Source organism: Stegodyphus dumicola, chromosome 7, assembly GCF_044657685.1.
Source record: "Stegodyphus dumicola isolate Sdum_Otavi_A_Nest chromosome 7, ASM4465768v1".
Taxonomy (NCBI): domain Eukaryota; kingdom Metazoa; phylum Arthropoda; class Arachnida; order Araneae; family Eresidae; genus Stegodyphus; species Stegodyphus dumicola.
The window spans coordinates 186,149,731-186,162,536 of record NC_140774.1 but is presented as its reverse complement, the minus strand read 5'-3'; positions in this window follow the sequence as shown (position 1 = coordinate 186,162,536).

The following is a 12,806-nucleotide window of genomic DNA, read 5'->3' as shown; positions in this document are numbered from 1 at the left end:
ACCGAATGATGCCGGTCCTTCCTTTGCCACCTCCTATTTACTGTATGTACGTGACGATTGACTTATCGTGATGTCGCCATTGGAGCTAGTTTGATAGAGCCGGATACGCAGTTCACAGGACTGCATTGCCGGCAATAACCTGCCAGTCAGTCATTTTGTATGAAGTTTACTGCATCGTGACATTTAAGAAAAAGCCCCGATATTCCTTTTGCGAGTCTTTTTATAGCCTCTGGAAAGGCGGAGCTTCCATGAAATGACGTCAGCCTCGTCAGCCAATCCAGTTCGCTTGAAATATTTCCAGAACATTCTAAAACTGTACGTGTAGAAAAGGCGGGAAAAACAACTTGACTACGGGGCTGTGGATTTAATTCCACGTACTTTCAAATAAGAGAACGTCGCCATTAAAAATGAAAAGAACAAACAGTTAAAATTTTAATTGTATTCTTGACTATGGAATTTTATTATTACATATATATATATGAGTTACCGCAGTTATAATTTTCAAGAAAACCACATACAATTCGTTAAAATACTTTTCAGGCAATAAATATTGAATCATGGAAAGCCTTTTTGCTTAACTTGTATAGCAGATACCTATGTAACTCTTAGCTTTAGAGTATTGTTACGGTTTTTGTATTTAGTTTCCTATTTTTAGTGGAATGGTAATTAAATTGTTTCATTTCCCCGCACAATGCTGCGCGCGACGAGTTTTAAGAGAAAGCTATGCCGAAAAAGTAAAAAAATACAGGAACACGCGCATTTAAAATTTAATAAATAGATATCTCGTAATTTTACTCTTTTGCTATCCAGAAAAATCGGGAAAAGAGAAATTACCAGAATGTTCTCGTCCATGATTAAGAAGCTTATAAAAGCCGGATTAAAACATCTCAGTTCAGTTGATTACTTAGTTCTTGCTGTTGATTGTAGCGAATTCGCGGTGAGATCGGATTAGCTTTCTCTGCTTTGAATTGTGTTCTTTTTAACGTTTTAGTAGTTTAACATATAACTACTGTGAGATATTGTGATATTGTACGAATATTACTGTGGAAATTTCAGCATTTTTTTTTCCTTGGGATAAGAATAAATTTTATCTTGTTATCGAATTGTGCATTCAATTTATTATGAAACTATACGCACGCAACAGTATGTTGCACAACAAGTTTATACGTTTTATGACAATCCAAGTTCACAAAGCTTTGCAATTTTCGTTATAGATTTCTCAATTTTAAATAAATTCCCCAAATGAATAGAACATCCAATTTTGATGAGAAATAGATTTTATCTCGTCCAAGTTTGGCAAACAGATGCCAATTTCGAAACAATAAACAGCTGTTTGGTGACGAATAAATACGGCATTGTAGTAGTAGGTGGTTAGGAGATGAGAAAACACTTCCTCTGACAAAGCTATCATGCTATAGAAGCACGTATTTTCCGCTGAAGAATGATTCATTTAACCGCGATTTCACTACCTAAAGATCCACTTCAGATATTCAGCCGCCACTAAAATTCTAATATTTCAGATCATAAAAAAATTATAATAATCATGAAAAACTTTTCTCATGAAAGTAATAATTCTTCAGGGTAACATTTAACTCATCAGCCAACTTGAAGTCCCATTTGATGAATATCGGCATGTTTTTAATATAAGTCATCAAAATTAAGTTTTTACTGATCACTGATGGTCATGAAATAAAAAGTTAATTATAAACAATAAATTTATGTCACTTATCCCTCATTGTCCGATGATATCTTATTTCTGCAATCTAGTTACATTTAAATATACTAATTTCTTATGCTATAACTTCCAAATTTCTCTTCAGATTTCCTATACGCATTTTGTTTCAAATTCGTCATATATTTTGGCTTACACATATATCCTAATAGTTTAACAAAACGGATTTTTTATTATTTTCAGAATTGTTTCTATACTTTCTTGAAAAAATAAAAGTAAAAATGCGAGGAATCGTCATAAATTTGACAGTTAACATGCATGCATCTCTTACTCGAACCTTTGAACTAGTATTAGATTGACGCATGTTAAACACATTGAAAGGATCTGAAAGTGTTATATTGTAGCCAAAGAATGTTAACTTATAATGGATTTTTTTTAACCAATGGCAGACTCTCAGCCAATTTCGGCTTGGTCACTACTAAGGCCAGAATTGATGGTCACTTTGTAAGGTTTTAATTTAAACTAACCAAATTTCTTTTTAAGTTACCCTTTCTTGTAAACTCTTATTTCAACTTCCCTTCAGAATGAGCGCGCGGTTCAGCTTTATGCTAATTTGTGTTTGGAGCCAAGTTTTGTATTTAAAGGTTAGTGAGAAACTTCTCAAGTGTGAGAGAGCTTTTAGTCTCAGACCACTTCAGTTCGGTGGACGTTTGCCAGACTAATTATTATTTAAATTATTACGCCTTAGCTCTATTACTATAATACCTATTGAAGTGATTTAAGTGCGTTAGTATTTAGCTAAGGCTTGCTACGTACCATAGATGGGCCAATCTCGCGTTCAAGCTCTGAGAACTGCGACTATTTGAATTTCTACTTAAGCTTTACTTTAAATTGTTTGATTGTTCAGTTTAGACCCAAGCGGGGTCATTATTTTTCTCCCGAGCTGGGAGTTGCTGTAAATAGTGATTTAAATAAAAGGGCCTTTTATACCCTTCTGACGATGTAGTTCTTCTAGCATTCACAAGAACATAGCTGCATTCAGCTCACTGTTCGAGATCAGGGTCTTGATACTGTCACCATTATGTTTGCCAAGAGTATGCATATACAACATTTAGTCCTGACAACTTTATTATGGATGCACATAACAGGCGAGCCACCTTTGCCTCCTATGAAAGGACGGACAGTTACAACTATGCCTTCTCCGGGATTCAAGCCTGGGCCCTTTGCCTCCCCCCTAACCACTATACCATCTGGGCGGCACTTATAATGGATATGGGGTAACAATTTTGGCACAATTTCTCTCCAACCTTTTCGGGAAATAATATTACTGAAAGTATTTCCATGACTATGCTTTTATACATATCCCAGGTTTTTAAGTTTAAAATTTTGTGCAAAGAATTGGAACACGGTCATTTTTCATGCTGACCAAGACAACCGACCGCTTGTGTGCGAAACCTGAATAAGAAGTTTCCTAACTTCTGGACCGGAAGGATTGGATCAATATTCTAGCTAAAAGATCCATTCTTATCCAGTGGATTTCTTTTTTGTGAATGCAAGTCAAGAACGCTGTTGTGGTGAAAACTCGAGATCTCCAGTATCTGTGGCTGAGAACCGCAGCAATAATTCCAGATGTTATTCGACATATTTCGCAAGAGATTACGCAATTAGTTTCGTTCATTGTTGTATAACAAACGGAGCATATATCGATACCTACTAAGGGACGGAAAAAATTCTGAAAGTTTTTCAGCATTTTACCGTATTTGCCGACGCATAAGACGCACCGGGCTATAAGACGCAACCCCTTCTTTATACATACTTTTGAAGGATAAAACTTTACTACTGATCATTATAAATAAATTTACAGTATTTTAAATATAAAGTAATACAAATACTTTCTGTAAATACCCGATCTATCTGGGAAAGAACATCTTTTAATCTCCTTCGTCAAAACACAGACACTCGCATCTCCAGAGCTAAATCAAGAGTCACTTGAAACCTCTTCTAAATCAGCATCTGAATCCTCATACAACAAATTGTCCTCTGTGCTCTCTAATACAATACTCATGCCACACTTCTTAAATAATTTAACCACTGTCTCTGTTTTCACAGCATTCCATGAAGCTTGGACACATTCACAAACGACGTATAAGACGCCCCCCGTTTTTCATACCTATTTTTAAAGAAAAAAGTGCATCTTATACGCCGGCAAATACCATTTCGATAAAATGACCTTCATTTTAGATAGCCCTAAACTGAAAAATTAAAAATCACATATACATCAAATTCCCGATACAGCAGTAATCAGAATATGTTACTAAAATGTAGGACTTATAAATATGCAATGAAAATTCATATGTTCTTTCAAAAGTTCCTTACTTTCTTCAATTTCTTTTTTCTTCAATCACTTTTCCTTTTATTTGAGGCATTCTGGTTTTTTGATGTGAAACGATTGAAACTAAGATTCTAAGGAAATGGGCTCGATTGCATGGAATGTTGGAAGTATTTTGTCACGCTAGTTCACGTAACTTTTCGAAGAAAAAAAAAACAGCCCCCGAAGCTATGTTATTATGAAGAAAAGTTCTTAAATCGTTCTCTGAGAAAAATAAAGAATGTCAAAACCAAGTCAGCCACATCCTGAGCAAAAAATGATGCGGCCCAGAACGCAATCCTTAATGGCCATTTATCAATCCATCCTTTCAGTTTACTGTGGTGAGGCAAGCAAGCATTCAGAGAACCATTTTCGACCACAATTTACAATTTGTAAAAAGAAGAAAAAAATATGGAAGAAGGTAACGCATAGTTGCTTGTGCAAAATAGTTATTTAGCTAATAAAAATCAAATAGTTTATCATTTTAAAGATAATTTTATTAATTTATAAAAATACATCGATATTAATATTTATAAGACTATTTTTACTAAAATATATACCTAAAATAAATATTCATTTGAGTTATACTAAGCATTTATTAAACTTAGTATTAAACTGGCACATATTATTGCATTTTATAAAAGATTTTTGTCTTGTATCATGTAATTAAAAATAAAGGCAATTTATTATTCGTAAGCGTATTAGAAGTTTATAGGATTTAAACATTATGACCGTTAGATAAGGATTGTAAACTATGGTATGTTAAACAAGCCTTCAATCGTAAAACAGATATCAGATATGCACTATGGAGGAAAATGATAGTGGCGCAATTCTGGAACTATTCCCTGTGCAAGAGTTACTAACAGCAAATAATATAACTATCGTATATACCCGCGTATAAGTCGATACCGCGTATAAGTCGACTCCCCCCTTCGACATAAAAAATTCGTAGAAAATAAGAAACCCGCGTATAAGTCGACCCCCCACTTCCGAAATCGATCCAGAAACTTCGAAAAATTTTTTTTTAAGTACTACATTTATTCAAAATCATCTGAGGAAAAAAAAAAGTAAATATACGATAAAAAAAATACCTTGGTAAATAAACAAAATCAAAATCCTTCTTCTAGAATTTGTTCCGGAAATTCTAGAATTCTAGAATTAAAATTCTAGAATTTGTTCCGGAAAAGATTCGCGTACGTAAAATCTATCTGCCTTTCCCCTTTTTAAAGGTTAAAAGAAATATTCAAAACTGTTCAGTTATGGCGTGGGCTATTTTTTTTTTAATTTTGACGTGTACGCCTGTTAACAAAAATATTTCATGAATGAACAATAACTATTATAAAGACTTATACGTACGTTTTATCGAAACTTACTCTAGTTAAAGTATGAAACTCTGTGATTAGTTCGTCACATAATTTAAGTCATGAAATTACTTCAAGTAAGTGACTTATTTGATAAGTTGTCCAATTTGAGTGCGGGAAGAAAACAACTGCATTATATAAAGAAATTTTTGAACTTCCGATTCTTTTAATTTTTTATGGCCCCGCGTATAAGTCGACCCCCCCCCCCCCCCCACTTTGAAGTCTTTTTTTTTGTCCAAAATATCTCGACTTATATGCGGGTATATACGGTAATTGAAATTATCAGAGGTACGCATTAGTTAAGGTTGTCAGCAAATAAAAATTCACGATTTAGAAAAATGTTTTGGAAAATAATATTTATTAAAAAGGTTGGTGACCTCAATTTCGATGTATTTAAAACAAGAACTAAAATGGATTATGTAGCCTTGACCGCAAAACATGTCGGAATGTTACAATATCTGGCGTATGAAACAGAAGAAGAGAATTCATCCTCTAAATCTAAAAAGTAGATTGAGGAAAGTTTAAGAAAGGATTATACATCATTTTCAAAGGTGTAAAAAAGTCCAGAGAAGAATCTGTTGATGAAAATACTCGCTGCTTAAAACCAAAAAATGCATAAAAAGCTAAATCCTTTTTAACACAATCAACCATGTGTGGAAATAAAAGACCTTTTTGCTAAACATTCTTTGAAGGACACTTTTAAGAAACTAAGTATAATCCTTAATAAAAAAGGATTTCCGTTCACTGAAATAGAATTTTTTTCATTTAAATGAAGTATAATATAATAACTAAGCATTAAACAATAACGCAACAGCCTCAATCTATCAAACTGTCAATTTTTATTATTTCAAATTTCGTTATTTGCTAGAGGAAGACATATCTTTTACTGGAGAACAGCTATAAAATCTTTAAAATTCGTGTTAAGAAAATGCCAGTCCATGCAAATGCGAGGAAATGTCAAAAAACAACCAAGCTAGAAAGACACGCATACAGAGAAATCATCAACTTTGCGAGTTTGGGTTCTGAACGACATTGGTTACTGTTTCTTTCTGTGTATTGTAGATACATTGATCTCCCTATTGTCCAGTCTAATTAATGCATAGCTATGGGCAGACACCACAGGGGAATAAGCAAAGTTCCAAAACTTATTAACAGCTCTTTGTTCCTCCTTCAGTACATTGCTTTGGGAAGAAGAGTTTCTTGGCGTATATGATTTCAATATGCGGTGCTCTGTTAGTCATTTATATGAGCCCCCTATCCTTTTTGATATACCGCATTATGTAAGTTTCATGTCAAATAGGTGCATTATTCTAGTTATTGCGTTTTAATGGCAAGCAATGTGTACACTGACTACGAATAAGTATCTGGACACCAGTGATGAAAAAGAAAAACTAACTTTATTCAAAATCAGTAGTTGGTAGAGCCTCCACGAGAGGTAATTACAGCGTGGACCCTTTGGGCCATACTTTCCACAAGTCTTTGTATGACAGCTATTAGTATTTTCTTCCACTCGGCTTGGAGAAGACATAGAAGTTCCTTCACCGATTTTGCACGTGTAGTGCACTCCTGAATTCGGCGATGCAACTCGTCCCAGAGGTTCTCGATAGGGTTCAGGTCTAGACTCTGGGCAGGCCAGTCCATTCGATGAATTCCATTAGCACCATACCAAGCCTTGGTTAACGTCGAAACATGACAACTGGCATTGTCGTCCTGAAAGTAACATGAGTCCAACCCGTAAAACTGCCACAACGTAGGAAACACATTGTCATCCAAAATAATGCAGTAGGCATCGGAGTTGAGCTTACCATGAATGGGGACCAAGGGTCCCAGCCCATACCAGGAGAAACACCCTCAGACCATAATTCCACCTCCGCCGAACTTGACTGTTGGCACAATGCATTCTGGCAGGAGACGTTCTCCAGGTAGACGCCAGACCCAGACCCTGGCATCCGAACGGTAAAGGGTGAACCTTGATTCGTCACTCCATAGAACCCGTTTCCACTGATCTATGGTCCAATTTCGATGTGCTTTGCATCACACATTAACCGAGCAGTGCGGTTGGACTTTGTGATCAAAGGATTATGGGCAGCAGCACGACCATGAAAACCAAGCAGATATGTTTCCTTACGGTGGTATTCATTGAAACAATACTCACGGATGCCTGTTGAAACTCCTCGTGGATGAGGGCCATCGGTTGGGTGCGGTTCTTCCGAATTTCTCTGGACAGCACTCGTCGATCTCTATCTCCCAGTTTCGTTGGTCTGCCGACTCGGGGCACATTCCGACAATCACCGGTCACCTTCCACTTCTTAATCACATAGGCCACTGTCGATTTTGGGTACTTCAGATCGCTAGATATATCCCTTAAGGATCGGCCACATTTGTGATACCCTATAATTATACCTTTCTCGAAATCAGAGAGCTCCGAACTGCAAGCATCTTGCATGTGACTAAAGCCGATGCTGTTTCCTACACGATATATACCGACGGAGTCCGTGAAATACCTTAGAACCGCAGATATCGTCATTTGCATAGGTGTCCAAATACTTATTGGTAGTCAGTGTATAAGTATACACAGTGTCAAAAGAAGTCCTTACTTGGCTTACTTACTTATGGAAAACCGTGGCTTGGTCAGATGAGTCGCGATTTCAGTTGGTAAGAGCTGATGGTAGGGTTCGAGTGTGGCGCAGACCCCACGAAGCCATGGACCCAAGTTGTCAACAAGGCACTGTTCAAGTTGGTGGTAGTTCCATAATAGTCTGGACTCTTTTTACATGGCATGGACTCGGTCCTCTGGTGCAAATGAACCGATCATTGACTGGAAATGGATACCTTCAGCTACGTGGAGATCACTTACAGCCATTCATGGACTTCACGTACTCAAACAACGATGGGATTTTTATGGATGACAATGCGCCACGTCACCGGGCCACAATTATTCGCGATTGGTTAGAAGAACATTGTGGACAATTCCAGCGAATGATCTGGCCACCTAGATCGCCCGACATAAATCCCATCGAACATTTATGGGACATCATCGAGAGGTCAGTTCGTGCCCAAAACCCTGCACCGTCAACACTTTCACAATTATGGACATCTATAGAGACAGCATGGCTCAATATTCCTGCAGGGGACTTCCAACGACTTGTTGAGTCCATGCCACTTCGAGTTGCTGCACTTCGCCGGGCAAAAAAGAGACTTTTTTATGACGTCAGTTCATACGTATAAGTATATATGTAAGAAAAGAATATCTAAAAGATTAAATTAATAACGTAAATTTCCCTTCTCTATTCTAAAAATAGTAACTCCTCTCTGCATTGCGTCATTTTGAGAAAGATCTATGTCATATGACTCTTACGTAAATATGATTATGTAAACGGAACTAAAACTCTTAACAGCCAATAATAATTTTAGAGCAATATTAACCATCCAATCAGAATGCTTTGAGAACCAAAACTAACTCAGTGTGACTTAAGTTTTCCTGCTTTCTTGCTACAAAATTATCAGAAATGTAAGCCTTTTGGAACAGGCACATTTAATGTGCCGACTTGTGTGTAACCGCAACATGTTGCTGAAAATAAACCTGAAGATTTAATCTGCATTCGCCTCCAAATTTCTTAGTTCATTATTGGATCAACACCACCGAAAATTCTTGCTCTTCGGTTACTTCCGACTTTGTTTATATTACATATATATATATATATACACACATATACACCGTAACTCAAACATGATTAGTCGTAAAACGTTGATATTTTGCACATGGGACAGCTATAACATCTAGTAGTGCACCTCTTTTTTTTATTGGAATCTGCAATACCATATATATATTACCGGCAATGTATGAAACGCTGACATTCTATAGAATACCGGATTTCAAAATTTGCCGGTAACATATATCTTGTTTCGAAACGTCCAGCTGCGGTAAGATAGCTTTTCCGCAGGGCGGGTTTAGGGTTGCCAGTAAATAAAAAGAGAAGGCACGGTTGCCATATTTGGCGAGAAATAAGCCCATTTAGCGACAAAAGCGGCGATATGCCATAGATGGATGGAGAACCTTCTAGAATAAATTCTTACCGGTTTGGGTCAGAATGTTCTCGAACGCATGCCAAAAGCTATATAAACCCTGCTTGTACACAAACTACAGTCTAGTAGATCGCGAGTCTATCGAATGTCTCATAGTCTATCGAGATTGTTTCGTAGCCGAGTTGGTCGTCGAATATATCACGAGTTGGTGCATCGAGAGTGGGCATCGTTGAGGCTATCGATAGTATCGGCGTCTGCATCATGAGTTGGAGCGTTTCGGCATTTTGCGTCAATTCACGATAACCGTTGTTTCACTTTTCAAATTCTTGCCACCAAATATTATCGCCCTGTATTATATTTAAAGCAATTAAATAATGAAGAATCTGCATGAAAGTGTGTATGTTTCTCGCATTGTGATAAAACAACGGCACTTAAGAGTCATTAAAATTTAAATAACGGTAATCTTCCACAAAATATGGGCATGTGGAAGCCCCTAATTTGGAATTTGTTTTATTACCGATCTCATTTTTTGTAACACTTTACAATTTTTTTATTAACAAACTTAACGATTTCAAAGCGAGCAATGAGAACACTGTACGGAAGAAAAAAAAAAAAAAAATTATCTCCAGCGCGTGAGACTGTGTATCGGAAATTCTAAAGATATGCTCATTTTATGCTGTTGAACTGAATTTTATGGTTTGAGTGCATAGAACATGATATTTAATAAATAAAGGTAATACACAAAGCGTTAAAAAACCCCTTTGGACGTAATTTAAAATCTGAAACCTTTCAAATTTTTTATTGATTTGTTTATTTTCTGCTTTCGTTATTATGTATTATCAAACGTAGAATATTTTGTAATAATGCAAGTTGAATTTTTGTTGCTGTCGTTGCTAATGTTTTTAATATCTGATTTTACAGTAGCTAAGAGAGGTGGTTCCCCCCCCCATACGTTTCTGGAATACGGTGTTTTGATTATTAAAGAAAAACATCAATCAAAATGATTAAAGATGGAATATCTTTAATTTTTCTACCTATCAAGGAGAATACACAGAATGATCAGTTCATTTAGAGAATCATTTTCCAAAATTAAGATTCAAAATTAAGATTTCTTTAAAAAATTTGCATTAATTAAAACTTTTCAGCACTGTCTGTGTGTTAATGCTCCTCACATAATCCATTAACATCAGAGATCTTTTCCTTGGCTGATACTTTTTTTTTTTTAGTTACATACAAATTAAAATATTGCTTTCTGCAATTTGTATACGACCACAGATTTTTCACGAAAAGCTATCTGAAACCTTAAAATAAAAGATTAATTTTTGTCGTACGTAAATCAAATGTTTCGTATTTTATTTTTTATCAGGAGCATAATATTTTTCTAAATAACATCATAATAAATATAGGGACCGGGGTAACATATAAAATGTTAGCTTTCATAATTTTTACAAAACTGATTTTTTTCAATTTAAAGATGACAAAACATGAATAGTTATCTGATTTAAATTTTTTTCCTAATTAGTATATGTCTGTGACCAATTATGGTGAAATACGGTACATATTTGCAGACAGTTTTTATATATATATATATACTCATGAAAACTGATCATTCTAGTTTGTGTAAAACCAACGATTATTAATTGCTTTGATTTAAATAGGCATCGGATGACAAAAGTATTGTTTTCAGAGGGAACAGCCCTCAGTTTCTTTAATTTATGAATTGTGTAGTTACATTATCAATACGTACACACTAGTTATATTTTAATTAAATATCTGGTATATATGCATTCTAAAAATATCTCAATCTGAAAATCCAGTGTCTCAGATAATTTCTTTAGGCTATAAAGCGCCCTAACCTTTGCCAAAATGAATATCAAACGATGTTCGTTTGTCACCCAGAAGGTATACTTTTTGGGTTAATTGCTACGACCCTATGGACATAAACGGGAACTAGATTGGAGACAGACATAATTAATGCTTCCTTTGGATTCCCCAAGGCAGGAAGAAGTTCCACTTTGGGAAACAAGTCGAAGAGCCCGATGTGGTCAAAAATGGTGTCGTCTCTTATTTCTCTACCTCAGCCTCATTTTCCGCTATCCACTTAGATCTCAGAATAAGAAGTGAATCATTCCATGACGTTGTTAGACTTGCATCACTTCCTATCAAAATACTCTCGGCAATCAGAAACTCTCTGACGCTGAGGGATTTTTCTTGCCGGTTTTGACGACAAAGGGGGAAACTAATGGATACGGATGAGACTCAAAACGGGACACTGTTTTTTCCCTTTTCAGAATTATTGATTTCTATAAAACACATATTTGATCAATTAACTTAGAAGAACTAAAAGTATAATAAATTCAATAATTTATTTGTCTTAATTAGGACAAAAAAATAACTAAATAATAACTAGCGACTTCAAATTGTAATGATAAAAACTTCATAAATGGTTTTAACTGCAGTTCCAAAATTTCTGTATTTAGTCTTTTATTAAAACATCTTAAGTAATTAATTGGTTTTGATGAATTTGCTTAAATAATACCAAAAAAGCAGTCCTTGCTTTAAAATTGTTTCGTTTAAATAATTAATATCGCTTGTCACAAATTTATTCTGGATTAAAAATAAAAAATATTGAAGTTTAACCACAAATATCACTTTTTAGAACTATATAGGATATTTTTAGAACTATATATGATGAACTTATTCAGTAGAGAGAAAATTGATGATGTAATCAATTCATTAAGTAGTTCGTAATGACTTAGATTTTCCATCTGATAGCCATTTAAAATTAAGAAAATTATTATATTTCCATTAAGTTTAAAAAATATGTAAAATGTTTTGAAAAATTTTTTTGATAGCAAAACGAAAGAATAAAGTGCATTGGTGTAGTAATTTAATCTATGTTCATTTTTATTAACTGCTATTTATAATAATAGTTAAACTCCTAATTTCTAATTCAACTAGAATTTATTTACTTATTTATTTATAATTTTTTTTTTAATATTTTTCATTCCATTTTCATTTAGCTGAAAGAAAAATATAACCACTAAGACAAAAGAGAAATTTTTGTAGTATTTTTCAGCCTGCTACTATTTGGGAAGTAAGGTTTCCCTGGTTTTTCACAAGCGTGAATACGAACAATTTCGTTTACAAAGTATTTAACGACGGCATCCAATTTCGTAGCTTCCACCAGCTGCAGGGCGGTGAAAGCGATGAACACTGGTAGTTCGACCGAATTCAAATCCTGGCGAACGGAATGGCTACATGGGAGTGTTTGATGGTTAAGTATCGTGAATATGAGATACGAGATATTTTCCCTTAGAAGGTCTTCCACAAAGGTATCCCTACCCACAGGCAGACGGTATACCTACCCTCAAATAGC